At 46.2% G+C, this 20,199-nt stretch overlaps 1 protein-coding gene across 5 annotated transcripts in view; it reads right to left on the bottom strand.

The window, feature by feature from the left end:
• fne (ELAV like RNA binding protein found in neurons) overlaps window positions 1-20,199 on the bottom strand; it is a 175,842-nt gene that overhangs the window by 82,002 nt on the left and 73,641 nt on the right. The window lies entirely within an intron of this gene.

The following is a 20,199-nucleotide window of genomic DNA, read 5'->3' as shown; positions in this document are numbered from 1 at the left end:
GCGGGTGAGCGGGCTATTTCCGACGCCGCTATAGTGCTGGTACCGCTGCAGCCACTTCTCATTTCCCGAAAGAGGGAAAAAGAAGCAAAAAAACCGGGAAGCGGAAGGCACACGCGGAAAAGAGCGGTTTTAAGAGAATGGGGGAAATTGGGGAAAACAACCACAGAGCGAGGGACGGTGTGGGGAGAGCGGGGAACAAAGGCAGGGGGTCCGGTGTGCCTACGCAACGACGGAGGCGGCCAAGGTCTCTCGTTCGACGGGGGAACGTCATCACGGAGAGCAGGGCCGCCGATTCTCCCTCAAGCGCACAGACAGACCCCCCGGCGGCTCCCGCACAGAGCTCGTTGCGCTGCCTGGTTATGCGTCGTATAGCAAGGGGGCCGGCCAAGCAGCCTTTCTATATCGGGAACGGCGACCGCCCTAGCTGGCTGCCCGGCGGCTAATCCCCAATCTCTCCAACCGATCCGCTACGACGAAGCTCCCCTCAGCTCGGCGCTCTACCCGGAAACACTACTCGATTGATCGAATTCTGTGTTTGTTATGAATACAAATCTTTTTTTTTTCTGCCGCAACCATTCGAGGAAAGACGCCCTCCGTCCTACTAACGTCGGTCGTCTCTGGTTCGTGGCTTTAGGTAGAAATGCCTCCGCGGACATCGGTAGCATTCGCCTTAAGCGCACTACATGTGTGCGGCCGGCACTTCGCATACGCAAGCGGATATTTATGCGTCATCGGGTCGCTCGAACTGATGGGGTTTCCGGCATCGCGAGTAACAGAAATAAAACAGCCACATACCGAGAACTGAGTCGCCGCGGCCATTTAGGCCTTTCCCAGCGCGGCCACGTGGCGACGGAGAGAGAAATACGACCGTTAGTTACGGGCACCAAAGAGTGTTGGAGGTCGTGGCATGCTCGCTGGCTTCGCACTGCTCACAGAAACTGCACAACGCAGAAAGGATCCCGGAGACGGCATTTTGTGATCTTTTCTTACGCCTGACGTAACAGTACTTAGTAACTAAAATTACTGCGGAGCTATTTTACAACTCATCGCATAGCCACTAATGAAAGGATATTTTCAATGCTACGCTTTGTTTCAGTGACTGACGAAATCCTTATATCCATTAAGAGCCCGCCATTTTTCAATCTAGGCAGCTATACACAGAAAAGGGTCACAAAGCGTGCGTGTGCGTGTGCGTCCTTTCCTCTGTCCTGTGACTTCTAAGCAAGCAAGAAATCACGTAAAACCTGCCACCCGGAGTCACCGCAGTGGTACCCGATTTTCTGCCCAGACAACCGGATGTTAAAGTTTCACTTTTTATTTGTTGTACGGGGCCCCCGCAACGAAGGAACACGAAACAGCAACCATGGTGGAATTCCGCGCCGCATCCTGGGTCGTTCACTCAAGAAAGATCCTATCAAGCACGCTCACAGCGCAAGAAAAAAAGGACTGACTACAAGAGGCATGGACTAGATATACAACTGAGCTGGAAATGGAGCGCCAGTCTCACCTTCCTCTTCTAGTCGTCAACATTTCGCGCCGCGACCAGACGGTACAACGAAATGTACGACAAAGGTTAGCGCAAGTCGCAGTGCAGAAAGCCCCATGAACGTGCTAGTTACTTTAAGTGCAAGTTGGAGGCATCAGCAAAGTTTCGACCGCAGCCAAGAAAAAAAAAGACAATCGGCGTCCTTCTTTTACTTAGTTTGGCGCCTGCTCTTTAGACGCGAATACGCATATACAGAAGTTAAAATAGAGTAAGCTGTCTTCTAGCGCTCTTTCTAGTCTTTTAGTCTTCCTATAGAGCTCCAAAGTCGGTCATGCCTCGGTACAAGCGCGACCGCCGAGCGGCGTCTTACAGCGCATCCAATACGCACACGTGAACCCGACGCCCGCACGGATAGTGGCGCTGTTGTCAGGATGCGCGCCTTATCTACAGCACTCCTCTGCAGCTGAGCGCACGCGGAGCACGCGTCAACAAAGCGCCCCTCCCGCGCCGTCTCCGCGTGATTTATTCATCGCAGCCCCCGGCAGACTTGACAGGCGGCCGCCCACCCTCAACACACACCTGCCGCGCAGTGAAGCACCGCTCCGGTGCCGGCGGCTACACGCGGGCTGAAGCGTGGGCCGTGACGTAGTCGGGTCGAGAGCTATTTAAAGGAGCTTTGGTCTCGGAATAACGTTCCGCCTTTTGCCCGAGATCGCGGCGACTGCGATCGAACGATGCGCGCCGGAGGCCACGAGAGGCTGTAGCGCCCGGGGCTCCGGTGAGCGGCTGTAAACAACGCGGCGAACGCCCATTACTCGAAGCAATGCAATCTCTCAGAGCATGCAGCCTACGGTTCTCGCAATTGCCTCTTTTCCTTGTTCTTCTGCCTTTTCCCTCGCGTTTTGGCTTCTCATAGTTAATACTAGCACTTGTAGTCCGATTATTCGAAAAGGTGTCGAACACCTGTTTGGCTCGAACCTTATCTATTTCAATGGACACTGCGCAAGAATTCAATTTTTTTTGTTACCTCAGATGAAACGATACGCGCCACCCCGATATGCTGAAAGCTCTTACTGGTTTATTATGATTTTTGATTATGATTCGTTAAATGAGGACAATTTTCCACTATTGCGTGCTTCCTTATTGTAATAGATTCTTTTTTTTTCATGATGTACGCGTTTGATACTAATATCTTTGTGCGTGTATACTTTAAACTTCGATTAGCATGTACATTTTATCGTTTAGTAAGCTGCGTTGACCACTGTTTTGTACTATAGCTCCTGGGCTTCGTCAAGTTGCTGAGCGCAATTTTTAGCCCAGGGGAACTTCAGTCTGTAAGACGTCTGTAAGCCTCGGAGACACTTCGAGACACTTGAGACACTTCGAGCGCTAACAACGTCAATGTAAAAAGCAAACATAAGCATCGTAACGTTACAGCTCCCAGCTGTTTTTTTGTGTCCAGTTAGTTATGTTGGAATTTCGGCCAGTAACTTTTTTTTTAACAGCCTGCTTCCACACTCCAGCAGACAACCGTCGAGTTCGCCAAAGGACACTTTGCTGCATGACTCACCTATACTGCGGCAGAGCTAAAAAGCCAAACTAACAAGTAAAATAACATGCAACAATAACTAGTGCCATGTTTTCTCTTTAAGCGGCAAAGAAGACCACGCCTCCTCCCCTGCCGCACCTAAAACCCCCTAAAGAAACAAATACTAACATTTAACCATCCTGTGATTTCGCTCTTCAACGCGACAACAATTAGTGACGTGTTTTCAACGACACTGCGTACGGAGCTCTGTAGTTGTGTTACTTTCTGAACAATGTTTTTCAGCTCCGAGATAGGCAATAGCCTGTGGCTCTGTTCTGAACTAGCCTCTCCTTACATCTTCATCTCAATAAATAAACAAACTATAAAAATAGCCAACCACTACGCACTCTGGCAACCGCCATGTCTGCCCGCACTGTACATCGCTCCGAATCACTCTCTTCTCGCGAAGGCGTTCAGGCGGAGACTTGGCTCAAGGCACAATCCATTAACGCACGTCGCCCATCTGAATATATTCTGCGAGTTATTGAAAGCGCTCCGCCGAGACCAGCCTATTCGCTCAAACCAGGCTCATCACCATGCGGCGATATGAACACTGCTTGAAGCGGTAATATGCAAATCAGCTTCCTGCTTTTTGTCCATATATGTATATATATATGTATATATGTATATATATGTATGTATAGTGCACTAACTATGCTTAGTTTTAGCAATTATAAAAGCTAATTCGTTATTAGTAATTGGTAATTCGTTAATTAGTAGTCAATAAATAGTTAATTTGTAAATGGTTAGTCAATAAAATATTACATTTTATTAGTACTACTAGATAATGGTGTAGTAGGTCGTAACTGGGAACTCACTATACGATAATCCACTGCGCATGCGCAAGGCGCCAGCAGTCAATGCACCGCGCTTGAGCCTACTGCGCATGCGTGTGGCGTCATTGAGTGGCGCCACCACCGTTCGAGAGGAGCACTCCACATGCAATCTTGCCAGACGCCTCCTGAACGCCGATCCGGAAGGATGCCGCCTAAACGCTCTCCTGTCTCTCCAGCAACCAAGCGTACGCGCGCTAATGAACGACAGAGACAAAAGCAGCAACACCGCGCTAAAGGCTTTCGCCTCACCGACAATGCCAGATTATATTTATTACGGCATCGTGTGGCCTGCACACAGAGGCGGTGGAATTGCTATGCTCATCAAAGTCTCAATTACCTGTTAAGTTGTCAATGAATTAACATGCATTACACCCAGTGTTGAGTGCCTTGTGATACGGTTGAAAATATTCTTATAGCAGCTTTCTATAGGCCACCGTTAGAATACAAGTCCCAATTTTTTTTTAATTGATAGAAAATTTTCTGTGAAGCCGTCACTCAATGCAAGGAGCGTTCTTAGTTATGGGTGATGTGAGTATTAATATGCTCGGTGAACATTCATCTTCTGAGCACCTAGAAACCATACTTCGAACTTTCGCTTGTTCAAATATAATTTCTTTGCCTACCCGTGTTACCGATACCAGTGCCACACTTCTCGATATCTGCATTACCATGCAATGTACCTTGTGACCAGTGCTTATCAGGTGTGCTTTCCCTGGATATCAGTGACCACCTCCCCGGTTTTTACATGTTTTCCGACAGCGATTGTCAAACAGAAAGTCACTTATAGTTCTACTTATCGTGACATAAGCTCTGCTTAGCACGAAAAATTTTACACTGCGATAGAAAATATTCACTGGGAACGTATCTACGCCGGATGCGATCCTAGTCAAGCGTATCATCTTTTTCTCAGCAAATTTAAGGCCTGCTATGAGAAACATCCCGCGGTGCACAATTCTAACTGAAGGAAAAAAATACGCAAGCCTTGGATTACGACCACCTTGCATAAGAGAATAAATGTAAAAAAAAAATGTACCGCGCTTTCCTCCAATCACGTGATACCATTCAACTAAAACAATTCAAGGCATTTCGTAACAAATTAAATGCCAATTTAAGGAAGGCAAAAATGTACTACTATGACTGTCTATTTGCTGAAATATACAACAACCCAAGAAAGCTACGGCAAGAAATCAATAATTTATCCAATAACCTTAAAGCTAAGTCCCCTCTTAATATGGCAGCTTTTGCTGATGGGAAGACTGATATAGAAGCGTTAGATGCAATGAGTTCTTTTCTAACGTCGGCGAATACAATTTTTCAAACTGAGACTCAATCAATCAATCAATCAATAATTTTATTTCTTCCTCACAAAAAGATTAGCGGAGGACGAGGAGGGCTCGAAGAAAAAGTGGAAGTTTCCACTTGACGAGCTTCGGGCCCCCTATTTATGAGGCATATACAGTGGAACATTAAGAAACACATCTTTATACATTAGAAAGTTTAAAAGTCAGTATGTGTAATATGCAATACAAAAATATTATACTCATTTTGGAGCCACAAATAAAGGTCAGTATGTACAAGGAATGCAGCCACGGTAGCACACCAATTCTACAAGAGAATTTCTAAAATAAAACAACAATTTCATACACGCTCACTGTCGCGTTACAAAGGACTTAAGCATATTGTTGGTAATGGTGCTTATGTTAATTCCTTGACAATGAAGGTGGTTTAGAAGGGTCGGTAGGGCATGACGGAGCATTTGTTCAGATAGTCTTAAGCGTGAGTAAGGAATTTTCCAATTGTGCTAATTCGTTTCCAATACTTCGCCCGAGGCTCGAGAATTCAGTTATACTCTTTCCCGTTACTTCCTAGGAAGTCATCAACTTCATTGCCAGGATTTGAAAGAATGTCGCTGCTGGATTAGATGACCCGAGAAGTGTCTCTATTAAACATGTAGCACCGATTATAGCCTTACCATTCGCATTTATATTAAATCAAACGATTGAAACAGGTACCTTTCCTTCTGACCTTAAACAAGCGCGTATAACCCCGGTCCACAAAGGTGGAAGTGTTAATGATGTATCAAACTGTCACCCGATATCCGTTTGCCCATATTTTAGAAGTTTTTTTGAGAATGTTAATGCTCCATTTAAAAATTGTTTTACTAAATACCATGCTATCAGCGATTTGCAGTACGGCTTTCAGAAACGAAAATCAGTTGAAATAGCCTTACTACAAATCAAAGATGAAATACTTAAGAACAATGATAACAAATAATTCACTGAAGGCTTATTCATTGACTTCAGGAAAGCATTTGACTGTGTAAACCAAAATATATTACTCTCAAAGTTGCAAGGTTATAGCATACATGGCGTTTCCCTTTATCTTTTCAAAAGTTTTCTCTCAGACCGAAAACAGTGTGTAAAAGTCGGTGATCTGACTTCTTCGATTACAACAGTAAAACATAGTGTACCTCAGGGGTCGATCCTGGGACCTTTGTTGTTCATTCTGTATATTAATGACATGTGCAAATTGCCTCTTTACCCTGAACTGGTGGTCACGTGCGTTGATGACACAAAGATTTTTTTCTCTGCAAAAATCGCAACTCAATTGAAAACTGTCATAGATAGTCATTTGATCAAACTTGAAGTGCGGTTGCAAAAAAACATATTAACCTTGAACGTTAAAAAGAGTAAGTATATTATTTTCAAGCCACAAAACAAAGCCTGTGACACTGAGCTAGTTCTAAATTTTCAAGGTACCGCTTTGCAGCGTGTGACATCAGAAAAATTTTTAGGCGTCTGGTTCGAAGAAACGATGTCGTGGAACACGCATGTTAGCAAGCTAACGACAGAATTAAGTACAACAGTTGGCTGTCTCTATAAGTTGAGAGAATTACTTCCAGTGAGGCTCAAAAAAGCAATATATTCTGCTAATTTGTATTCTCGTTTTTCATATTGCATTTTATTTTGGGGAGTTACAACCATCGATAATTACAATAAACTGGAGCGACTACAAAAAAAGGTGTTACGAATTCTTGACAACTTTTATGGAAACCCTAGCCAGCTATCTACTGATCCCTTGTTTACTAAACACAATATGCTTAATGCAACTAAATTATATGATTGCAAGCTCTCTCTCTATATGCATAAACATAACTTTCCAAATAACACACACCTCCCTTCGCATGCTTACAGCTTACGTAGGGAACTAAAACCAGTGCCGCGTACACGAACAAATTATGGCTGGTCCACTCTTTTTTTTTTTATTCGAGAAGTGTGCCATGAGGCATAAGTTGAGAAAGGAAAGGGGGGGAAAGGAATGCACGGGATTGAAAGTTAAAAGAAGGAGTGAAGAACCGTTGCGCTGAGGTACCCGCATACCATCATCGTATAATGAACTTAAAAACCACATTGACTTTACTGCCCCGCTTAACACATTTAGACACAAATTAACAAATTTTCTGATGAGGCAATGAATAATGCTGCGATCGAAATAAATGGCGCTGACAATAAGAACTGACGCCACTAATCGCCGACGGACAACTGATTGGTTTTTAATCGATTATCTTTTGTTTGCATCATAATGTGCTAGCGTATGTTGGTTTTTAAATGTATATAAATCAGATATATTATATTGAAATATTACTTTATAACCTTCAAGAAGTGTAAACACTGCATTTGCTATTTGTATAAGCTTCATGTTCATATTCATTTTTGACATCTGCTGTGTGTGTCACTCTTTAGGAAGTGTAAGCACTGCATTTGCTCTAGGTATACGCTTCATCTAAATATTATCTCGATTGTGCTGTGAAGTCCACTGCGTGATGCTGCCCCCATACTTGTCGGTTGGAAATAAAGTGGATTTTGATTTGTAGATCCTTCATGGTCAGCGGCAGGGGGGAGGGGAGGGGGGGGGGGGTAGAACTGTTGTGTAGTGTATTTCTCGATAACGAGTCATTTCGTTTTCAGTCACACACCGTACACCGCATAAAGTTCTTCTATGTATCAGAAATTACAGCGGGCAATTAAAATCAGAAATGCTCAGTAATGCAGGCGCATTTCAGTGCCTGTTAAAACGATTCATGACCAAGCAGCGTCACTTTATGCTCTATAGGGTGTTTCACCTAAGAACTTACACAATTTAAAAAAATAGGCTTTCAGTTAGAGGAGCGTTTTTCAGCATAGCGTTGCCAGCAGTGGAACATCAGAACACCGCTAAGACGTGCTAACTAACGGGCTGGTTAACGAACAATGAACGGTTAACTTTTTCACTATTACTGTAACGCTTGTTAATTACTGACAGGCGTGCAGCCCACCGTAAGTAATATCCATATAATTTTTGAGGCTTCCGAAAACGCGGTTACAGTCTGCGCTGTGGCCCAACAAAGCTTGCCTGTTTCGACGAGTTACGTGCACTGGAGAGGTTGCTTTACCCGCAAGGTTCTCGAAAGCACATCTATTTTGGCGCGATGTATTCAAGATTATGCCAGCACGTAAATAATAATAATAATAGAGCGTTACTTTGCGTTCGCATTTCTCAAACCACTGGAACGCCGCGTTCCGATGGAGGCGAAACGCAAAAGGCGCCCATGTACTGTGCGATGTCAGTGCATGTTAAAGAACCCCGGGTGGTCGAATTCATTCAAGGAGACCTCCACAACGATACCTCTTTCCTCACTTTTCTTCTTTCAATCCCTCCATTATCCCTCCCCTTACGGCGCGGTTCGGGTGGGCGCGGACATAAGCGAGACAATTACTGCGTCATTTCCTTTCCTCAAAATCAATTTTTACTGATCAGGAGTTCCCGGGTTTCAACCCGACCGCGGCGGCTGCGTTTCTATGGAGGCAAAAGGCTAAGGCGCCCGTGTGCCGTGCGATGTCAGTGCACGTTAAAGATCGCCAGGTGGTCAGAATTCTTCCGGAGCCCTCCACTACGGCACCTCTTTCTTCCTTTCTTCTTTCACTCCCTCGTTTATTCCTTCCCTTACGGCGTGGTTCAGGTGTTCAACGATATATGAGACAGATACTGCGCCATTTCCTTTCCCCCAAAGACAATTATTATTATTTTCATTTCAAAGGTAAAGTGGTGTGACACCATGGTGGGCCACAAATGGTAAGACCTAGAGCCACATTTGACCTCTGGCTCGCTTGAAGGTCAACCAGCAACACACAGCAATATCGGCTTTACGTAGCGTAGTGAAGCTTTCGCTTCAAAACCTTCGTTACTATATGTTTACCTCAGAGCGTTTCAGAACAAAAATTCGCCCGGTTTAATTAAAACGACCCATGAATAGCCAGAGTGAAGCGGCAGTTTTCAGTAGGATATGGAGTTACGTCAAATGCAAAAATGGCATCCACTATCGCTTTCGACAAGAATCCCAGCGAACTCCTCTGTTAGGACAGTATTTAACACGTGAATGAGCCACTTCGGTTCAATATGCTCTATCAACTCCCAAGCCAACAGAGTTCAACGGCAAACGCCCTTCAAGCTTCCGCGCCGAAACAGACTTCTCATCGCCGATAAGTACACCGGCTTAGTTCGTAGATGCTCTCGACAGTAAACAACTTCTGTCGCGCTAATGTTCTTTACTTATCGCCGTCTGGCTATCTTTACAGGGTTGTTTTGTCTGCTTTTCTTATGCGGCATTTTCTGCAGACGCTGCAGACTCGTCTGCTCGTGGTGTTTCTGCAAACGCCGCGAGTAGACAAATAGACGACGAGAGGCGGTAAAACACTGTTAAAATCCTTCCGTTCTCCTGATTGACTAACGAGGTGTGCAGCTTCCATAGTGCAGCAAGTAAGCATTGACATTGAATGCAGAATGCATATATGCATGCATTAAAACATTGAAGTTGATTCCGCCTACATATCAATCCTTGAAAGGCTGTGTCGCGCCGAAGGTTAGCCAAGATTCAGTAAGTACACACAAAATACTTCCATTCAGTTGTTAGCACTGTGCACCAGGTGGCGGGGGATATAAGTGAAAAGTCTGTAAATGACGCTATTTTATCCGAGCTTGCGGCTAGTTCTACAGCATCTGGATTGTGGTACAGTACATTTCGATGTCTTGCTTATACAGGGACACTTCCTACACGGTGCGCTGTTGGAAGAATCAATGTCAGTGCCAGTTCAACGCCTACCGTTTCTGCAAATGGCGGAGCTTCAAGCGCGGCGCGCGATTCAACAGGCAGGGTAAGCGAATTCTGCGCGTATACTGCAAATTCTTCTTCTACTCACGTTTGGTAACACTGCAAAAGTGGCCTTGAAAGTTGCAATGCCCGCTATGAGGCGAAGAAAACCAGCCGTTGGCCACAGAGGCGTCACCTTCGGTCGTGGCGTCGCAGACGGAACAACGTTGAACGCGCTCCCCCTTTCCGGTCGTTTGCGTCTTCTGCGACGTAGACCCGCTCCGTGTTTGATTGCCGTCTGCTCGCAACGGCGTTCGATTCGGCCGCGCCGCGTTGCTGCATTCGCTTCTTGGTGCGCCTGGAGTTCACACTAGACTCTCTGAAGCTGCGTAATTATTTTTGTTTTGTTCTAGCTGCAAACGCGTTGTTCTTTCAGCGTACGTTCCAATTTAAAATAAAAGTGCATGTGCGTCGCTAAATCTTCGCAAAGATGCCTGTTGTGTTGCCAGCGTGTTGCAGACGACCCTTCCGTTTGTAAACGTTCACTTTGGGGCATTTTATTTTGCGGAAAGATTTTTTGCTGCTTTCACGTCGGATGTAGGCTTACGAGGAGGCTTGTTTCTATTAAGTTGCCGACCATATCTACAGACGCACAACAAGTGCGGTGATATTGTGTCACATATAATAAGGAGTTTGAAATAGAAGTCTGAACGAAAAACAGTTTGAAGACGACGAGGCTGGCGATAAGGATGACGTGCATTAACCGAATAATAAAGACGATGATGAAGTATTCGGTGAGGTGGGAAGAGAAGATTGGTGAAAAGGAAATAAGAGGACGGCGAGAAGGATGACGTGCACCAACGCAAAGGTTATAAAAGGGCGAGGGAGAGCGAGGCACGAGGGGGAAGAAAAGCGAAGCGGAGGCTCCGACGGGTCAGGGACGCTTTGGCTGGAAGGGAACGACGCCGGCTATCGGTCTGGTCTGGTGAGCTCGAGTTATACGGCTTCGCATCGTGGACTTCCTGTCGTTTCTGAGCCCGTTCCGAGGAGCCAGCAGCTGACGCAACCACCTGCTACGGCCAACGTTGCCTCCAGCGTTGTTACCACCCATCCGGGTGGTGCCCACAACGCCATCAACACCGGCATCACCTCCACGGGCGCTTGGACCGGGAGCTTGTACGACGCAGCCAGCAACGCCGCCAGCTACGCCAGCCTGAGCACTTCGAACGCCACCTCGACGCCGTCTACTGGACCCATGCAACGCTGCATCAGCACCGAACCATGAGCACGAACGCCGAACGCTAGTAGCAGACGCTGGCAGTAGTGTTCCCGGGCCGTGTGCGTTGGCAGTCTTTGTGTTTTGTGTTTTGTTAGTTTTGTGTGTTAGTGTTTGTGTCACGTAGGGTGTATTAAATGTGCGTATGTGCGGGTACATCTGACGCCTAGTCCATTCTTTCGGCCGGAGTGTTCTCCGGGGATCAGTGACATATTGTGGGTCGCTTCTGGCTTGAAACCTGCAGTTTCTTAAAATTCTCAAATTGAAAACTGGTTTTTTGGGAAAAGTAACTGGCGCATCATCTGTCTCACTTCTCGGTAGACACCTGAACCGCGTCGTAAGGGAAGGGATAATGGAGGGAGTGAAAGCAGGAAGCAAGAAAGGGGTGCCGTAGTGGAGGACTCCGGAATAATTTCGACCACCTGGGGTTCTTCAACGTGCACTGACATCGCACAGCACACGGGCGCCTTGGCGTTTCGCCTTCATTGAAAAACACTGCCACCGCTGTCGGGTTCGAGCCCGGGAGCTCCGGACCAGTAGCCGAGCGCCCTAACCACTGAGCCACCGCCAAGAGGGAGAAAAGGACACTTCACCTTGGACCGTGGGAATTGCGGGAAGATGAGGCCTCGTATTTGGCTTGGGTATATGTGTTGGGCTGAAAACGTGGATTCTGCTTCGAAATAGTACAGAAGCGCCGCGATGTTTCCTGCTGCACGGAAGTTAAATTATTAAGACGAAAGCGTCTAATGCCTCATCGTTGTCCGTCCGTCCCTCCATTCACGAAATCTCACACTATGACGTCATCAATGGAGTAATTGCTATAACCCATGTACTCTTAGCAATTAATAAGTATTGGGTGATTAGCAGTTTGTTAATAATAATTAATTGGCAATTAAGAAAATAAAAATAAGTAATAAAAATAAAAGCCAGAAAATAAACGTAAAGAACAAACAAAAGATTAAAAAAGCGAATAACAGGTAAAAATAAAAAGGCATAAAATTTAACAAAATTAATCAAAAATAGAAAAAAATACTGAACAATACAATGCCTACCGGCGCCGTGGAAAAAAACCCGCGTTCTAGAAAGTTGCATGCTTTCGCATTCCTGCACGTAAGCAGACTGAAGTGCCCTCAGAATTTTTTTTTTGATACTGCGTTTCTATCTTCCTCGACAAAATTTAACGCAACTGAAAGTTCGGCGTTGGACCGGTATGGAAACATTTGCACGATTTCTCATTTGCAGCTCTCCGTTTCTTCTTTCACTCCCTCCTTTATCCCTTCCCTTACGGCGCGGTTCAGGTGTCCAAAGATATACGAGACAGATACTGTGCCATTTCCTTTCCCCAAAAACAAATTATTATTATTATTGTTATTATTATTATTATTATGGGGCACTGCAGCAATGGCTAGGCCGCAGCGCTCATTTGGTGATCAATCTCTCGCGATCAACCAATAACTGCATGCCACATGCCAAGGTGGCAGGGAGAGAGCGCTGCCTATCCAGTGTGCGGAACGCAATCAAAGCAGGCTTTTGCAGTTGGACACCAACGCCACGCCACGTATACATGAAAGCGAGATTGAGGTCTCCACTCACCCGCGGAGCTGGTTGTGCGCCCTTGCTTTCGTGAAAATGAGCGGTCTTAGCGAAGCTGTCAACGCCAATGAACTCTATGAACGCCGTCAGCTCACTTGTTTTGTTTGGTTTTTGAGGAAGGGAAATGGCACAGTAACCATCTCACGTGTCTCGGTGGACACCCGAACCACGCGTGAAGGAAGGGATAAAGGAGGGAGGGAAAGAGGAAAGATAAAACTGAAACTTGGAAGTTGTATTTTGAGGAAAGGCGCGGCGCTGCTCAGCGGCGGAACACCTGTGGCTCGGTGCTACTAGTGGCGCATGCGCAGTAGTGACTAGGGAGCGAGAGAGAAAGAAACAGGCGACGGAGTCGGCGGTGGCCACCTGCGCCGAGCGTGAAGTCACTCATGCTCCGACATACGCCGGCTCTCGCGAAGCGCGGTGTTGACTAGCGTAGTGAAGCTTTTCGCTTCAAAACACCCCAGGGGTGAATGAAACTTTGAAGCCCGAAAGCAGCGCGCATTGCTGCGCATTCAGTCCCGTTTTTTCCCGCGCCCGCGGCGGAAACTCAAAAGAGAACAAGACAGAAGTCCCGGAAATACGCTGCCCCCGCCGGCATCGCCCAACTACATAGTATCCAGCGCTTCCGCAGCGCGCGCGCGTTCAGGACAAATTAGGGTAAACAGGATTTAGCCGCCTGCATTTCCTGCTCGCCCCGAAACTCGGCGTCCGACGAACAGGCACGGCGCAGCGGAGAGGGAATGCGGCCGTGACGTGGCAAAGGCAAAACGTTCTCCTCGTTAACGCGCAACCGTTGATAGAAATAGCAAGCGCAAACGCCGAGCAGCTTCAAAGTGCTGACCGGAGGTTGATTAGCGTCCTCGTTGCGAACTTCGCGAAGAACCGTTTTTGGAAGCTGAGACAACAGAAGGGGAAAATTAACGATGGAAAGACAGGACTCGCTCCACTGACAGGAATAATAAATGAGTAACTCCAGAAGGAGGGGGGGGGGGGGCAGTAGCGCAGCAAATCGTACGCTGCACTCTGAGCACGAATACGCCTAAGTGGGAGTAAAGAGAGTGTGACCCCCTTTTACTCTAATAATAATAATTGGTTTTTTTGGGGGGAAAGGAAATGGCGCAGTATCTGTCTTATATATCGTTGGACACCTGAACCGCGCCGTAAGGGAAAGGATAAGAGAGGGAGTGAAAGAAGAAAGGAAGGAGGAGGTGCCGTAGTGGAGGGCTCCAGAATAATTTCGACCACCTGGGTATCTTTAACGTGCACTGACATCGCACAGCACACGGGCGCCTTGGCGTTTTTCCTCCATAAAAACGCAGCCGCCGCGGTCGGGTTCGAGCCGGGAACTCCGGATCAGTAGCCGAGCGCCCTAACCACTGAGCCACCGCGGCGGGGTGACCCCCTTTTACTCCTTTCCGTTTAGAGTGCGCATTGAAGCAAAGAAGCGGGACGGAAAAGCACGTGTGTAAGGGTGATTGAGGGACTCCTTGGCGTATTCCTCGAAAAAAAAAAACGCAGCTGTGACGTAAGCAAGACTTGGAGGCGCTGCCGTCACCGCGGGAAGTGCGGTATCGGCTGTGAAAACAGCCCGTAGAAATGGATGGAAACAATCATTTTCGAATTAGTTTCCCGATTTCAAACTACCTACGCGGTCGTTCCTTCCTTAACACAAGCCAAGTACATCCAAAATCACAATATTCAAGCATGCCTTTACAAAAACGTTTTTAGACGGTCTGTGTATAGACTTTTGTCCATGAAGTCTACAGACTCTCTAGAGAACAGTCTATAGGCAATACAAATCATGTAGTCAAAGACAATCTATATAATTATGACCACACGCTTTTAGTAGACTTTTGTGTACAGACAGTATATAGACTATGAATGGACAAAAAGAAATGTCGATATGAAGGAAATAGAGGCTATGAGAAGTCTACAGACTGTCTATCGACCCTTTCTGACGCTATTTCAAATCCAACGTATTTTTAACGCGCCCCAGTATGTGCGTCCCCGAGTTACCAAAGGAGTGTGAGGCACTGGGTGGGAGCGTGGCCCATAAGAACAGATGAAAACTGAACGTTCGAAAATTATATTCTGATTTCACTGTGCACCCACAGATGCGGCCTTCGTGAATCACTGAGGTGTACTCAAAAAATAGCAATATTAAAAGGTATGCAACGAAATCTCAAAGTTGATACCTGTTTAAAACGTCAGTATAAATGTGCGTTGTGATACCGACGTACTACCCACAGTGTCTGGGCGCTTCACCGAATAGCACTAACTTCTCGTGCAGTCCGAAACGCTGCCGCGTTCGTTCAATTTCCTCGCAAATAGAATTGTTAAGTCTAGACAACCTAGATAGCTCGACATGGAGGACAGTTTCGAAATGGCATGATAAGCGAACTGCATACGGCTACAGGGGACAGCGCGGACGATACCCCCCACTTCCGGTCACCGCGAGCGCCTCCTATGCTTATAAACAAGGGTGCCGGTCTAGACAAAGCAACAGCATACGCTAGCAATGAAAAAGAAAGCAACTTTGGTCTGTTCCCATTTTTTTCTTGCAGTTCAAAGTTTCGGTTTCAATTTTGTGGAAGATATGATTCGATTTGGTTTAGGGTGTTTAACATCCCAAATCGACGCAGGCTATGGACGACGCCGTATAGTGGAGGGCTAATAATAATAATAATTTGCTCTTGGGAAAAGGAAATGGCGCAGTATCCTGTCTCATATTGTTGGACACCTGAACTGCGCAGCAAGAGAAGGGATAAAGGAGGGAACGAAAGAAGAAAGGAAGAAAGAGGTGCCGTAGTAGAGGGCTCCGGAATAATTTCGACCACGTGGGGTTCTTTAACGTGCACTGACATCGCACAGCACACGGGTGCCTTAGCGTTTTTTCCTCCATAAAAACGCAGCCGCCGCATAGTGGAGGGCTCCGGAATATTTTCGACCACCTGGGGTTCTTCACCGTGCACTGACATCGCACAGCACACGCGTCTCTAGAATCACGGGGGAAATATCTAACAGGCAATAAGTAACTCGCTACTAGAAGGGGAGGAGGAAAAGGAGGAGGAAAGGCAGGGAGGAAGCGTGCGTGTGAGCGCATGCGACTGCATTCCAGTTTTTTTTTAAAAACAAAACAAGTGAGAGGGACCTCTATACAAAAGCAAAAGGATATCGTCAAGCCTCTTGGCGGTGGCGCCGTCTCATGTAACATCTGACGATGTAACCACTTATGGCGTCATATATCACACGTGATGCGCGGTCGTGACAAGCAACTCGGGTCACGAACTCGTCATGAATGAGCGAGCGTGACGTCACATGACACGTGACGTGACCAAACCGGAAGTGACCAGATGTGACGTCACAAAGCCGAAAGTGTTGCAACAACGCCTGGGCGGGCTCTTTGGTCTATCGCGACCCAGGCTGAGGGGTTTTCTGCAGGCGTCCGCTAATTTTGCGTCCCTTGGCGATTCGCTAACCATATAAACGTCGATAATGAAGGAAAGTAAAACAACACACTAACTGCTTGGGACACAGTGCTCGAGTATCGCTCATTCCGAATTTTTTTCATACCAACCCCAGACATAAATGCGGAAGCCCCCCCCCCCCCCCCCCCCCCCCACCCCCCCTCCCCCCCTTCTTTGGTGGAAGTTTATACTTGAGATTGAACAACCTAAGCTTGAGAATAATTCTAAGCATATTATATTATGTTCCACTCAACGCCTACGACTGAAACTTGCTGGAAGGCATCTCCCTTAAGCCCCTGTAACAAATCATAACGACTGTCTGCCCTCTAGATTTCGTTTTTGTACACATTTAAATTAAACTGAATTAATTCAATAATGTAATTAGGGACTTACGACTGACGCCGTAGATTCCACGGCAAAGTGCAGGCCTCTAAGTGGCTGAACCAAAGCTGAACAGCTTTAGCTGCAATATCGTCACAAAACGCTATAAACGACCAAATTTGACTGCGAAAAAAAACAAAATCGACGGAGTTTCTCTTAATCTCTCCTCTATATGCGCCGGCCTGCACGCAGTCTCATTCCGCTACAGCACGCCACATCGCGGCCTTTCATAGCGATAAAAATCGCAGCAGCCGAAAATATTTTGGATAGGCCAAGGAGGCTTTCGGCGGGCGAATCCGTTTTTTCGGCGTGTGCGGGGCGCAAAACCTGCACTTCCGCGTTCCACGCCCCCCCCCCCCCCCCCCCCCCTTACTTTTTCCTCTCGACTAGAGCCCGGGCCCCTGCAGTCGCCCTGACGACACGTGCACATAATTCTTTCGCCGTGAAAGAAGCACAGGATCAAGATAGGCACGCAGAATAGAAAACGGGGTAAAGAGAGAAAGAGAGAGAGAAAAGAAAACGGGGGATACGGAAGTTCTCCAGAAACCAGAAAAGGACGTAAAAAAGAATAGTAGGTAGTCCTCGTGGTCGGCAGCAGCAGCACTGCTGGAGAGGGTATTTACAGAGAGATCACCGCAGTGGGCACACCAGGTTCTGAAGGAGAGCGCAGCGCCTGTCTGCAGAGGGTAAATAAGCAGACGGAAACGGCGGCAGGGGAAGAGATAGCAGGGTGGAGGACGCTCACTATAGGCGAGGCGTTAGGGCTGTGCGGATGGGTTTCAAAGCGCAGGCCACGGAGACTGGTAAATCGGGCGAGACAGCAACGAAAACGTCGCCGGCGTGATCTCAATGCACACAACTTTTTTAATTTATTTTATACAGTTTTCATTTTTTCCTTATCTTTCGCATGCGAAGCACGATGTACGGGTATTAGTAGACGTATCTGCTCCTGCGGGGAAAAACCGATTTTCGGCAAGGAATTTGTGCCATCCTCTGTAGCATCCAGAGTTGTTTTCTTCGCTTCTCGATAGATGACGCGATAATCCGTGTGCCTGAGCAGTGTGGTCTAGTTACTGGGACGTCTTTTGCGGACACGGTTTAATTCCTCCTCCTCCCTCCTCCATCGCAAAAAGCCCCTACCCAATCGCCAGCGTTGCGGTCAATAACAAGACCAAATAGAAATGAAATATCCAAACAAAATTACTTGTTTACGCACTTGCTACTCCTCTTTGACGAAATGCAACTCGCCGATGATCAGCGCGAGCACAGTGCAAACCGCTTTCAACGCGGTAATGCCTTCGACTATTGAATAGTAACATGAAATATGAAACGCAAAAAGATATCCCACAGCACGAAGCTGAAAGGAGGCGTACTGTCAATGAAGACGCACACAAAAAACAGCATTTCTATAAGCAGCATCCCATAGTAAAAGAAATTCGCTTAAAAACAACGTGATAATTCTGTGATATCAGGTACATAGGTATTATTCGAGCAAGACCGTAAAGAGTTTTCTGATGCCGGAATACTGATCAATATTAATAAAGATTTATAATAGGCAGAAAACTTAATTTACCTGTAATAGTGCGTATTAATGATAAACATTCTTAATTGAAGAAAACAGTTGAAATAGCACTGACGACAGGTACACTGCGAAGTAACACTGCTGCCATCACGGTACTTAAATATCCAGATAAGATGATCCACAGGTTGAATTAGAACAACTCCTTAAATAATAATATTCGGTGATCGCACAACAACAGTGGATCATTAGTATGGTATTAAGTGAATTCTTTTGTAAGTGCTGAAATGACATTACATGTGTTCGATATGTGTCGCCCTCGTGGTAATGCAATAAGTGAATATGGCTACGAATGAAAGCAAAGGGAAGATAGCCAGATTCTCGTGAAAAAATATGTACTCTTAAGTAAAATTTTGATGCAATAAACTATCGTCCATTTAAACTGGTAATACGCCGAGTGTATTACAAAATACCAACCAATATTACTTCAAGGAATAAGCCCTTGCTGTAAACAAAAATATGATTCAGAAGAACGCGGTGACCCACAGGATAATGACAGGATAATGTACAGCATGATGTACAGGATGACGTAACGGATGACGTAAAGGATGATGTACAGGATGATGAGTACGGTGATATGCAGGAACTTTGCAAACTGTAGTGGACAATCATAAACTCAGTTTAAGGGAGTGGATTTAGTTAAGGTGGCATCCCACTAAAATATTGTTAAGTTCAGTCTTTATTTAAAATTGGCATTTAAAGAGCCAATGCATGATCAGTAGCAAAAGTTGTTATATCGCCTGCATAAAGAACTGGTTCAGGACTTGTAACGCATTTAGGGAGGTCAATCATTTATATGTATCAAAGATACAACTGTGCCCGGGATTAAACCCCATGGAGCACCTTTATCAAGATTTGCAATCAGATAGTACTGGAGGGAATAACTGTTAATAAGTGGTAAGGATAGGTCGATTAAGACTTCTGCAGCAAAAGCTGCCTGTGGCAACTGCTTGTTTAATTCCATCAATAAAAAAGAGCAAGTTCTGTAGGTCTATTTCCCGTTAGGAAAACGAAATCACGAGGTGACAGGATATGAAATCTGTTTAAGTCTTTACCTAATCGTTTCAATTATTCTACTAAAAAAAATCGAAGTATCGAAATCAGGCGATAGTCTGAAATGCAAGTAGGGAATCGCCTTGCTTCAGTATCGGAATGAGCCTTTATTTTTACTTATGGAATTATGCCAAGCCTCAAAATAACGTGAATTATTGAAGAAAGAGGCAGAGCAATGTACTGTGCAATCAGTTTTATGTTAGCGGAGTGAGTGTCGTCTAAATCAGCCCTACCGCACTCTGGTATCAGTAACTCCGTCAAGACCAGTCGGTAATAGGCAGAGAGACTGTAGACAACGCCTGAGCGACTGAGCGAGTTCCACTCGTCCAGCTGTAGCTATCGCGTCAATCCAGGTTTAATCACAGCTAAACCAAAGACAACCCCCGCCCCCCCCCCCCCCACACACACACACACACGCATACACACAAAAAAAAAACAAGTAAAAAGACGAATATGACGGGACGGTTGTAGGCCGTCAAACACGTGAGCGACGACCAACCACATTCCGGCAAGGAAGGCGAAAGCCGCGATACGAACGGGCCGAGCATCGCTTCCCAGTATAGAAACACGCCCAAAAGGCAACAGTACAACGAAAAGCCACGCTACAACACGCACGCCCATCGCGTAGGAGCGACCAACGCGCTGTCGAAGATGACAAGGTCGACGCCGGAGGATGAGACTGCAGCCACCCTCGCAAAACGCTCGAAACTCGGAGAGGAGGGAAGCTTGTGGGCTTAACAAAAATAATAAAAAAGCTAATACTCAGCTGATACGACCAGAGAGGAGCGTTTTTAAAACTCGAGCATTTTTTTT

The sequence above is a fragment of the Amblyomma americanum genome, chromosome 11 (genome assembly GCF_052857255.1).
Source record: "Amblyomma americanum isolate KBUSLIRL-KWMA chromosome 11, ASM5285725v1, whole genome shotgun sequence".
NCBI lineage: Eukaryota > Metazoa > Arthropoda > Arachnida > Ixodida > Ixodidae > Amblyomma > Amblyomma americanum.
Note: the sequence above shows the minus strand (reverse complement) of the source record. Positions and strands in the feature narration are given on the sequence as shown.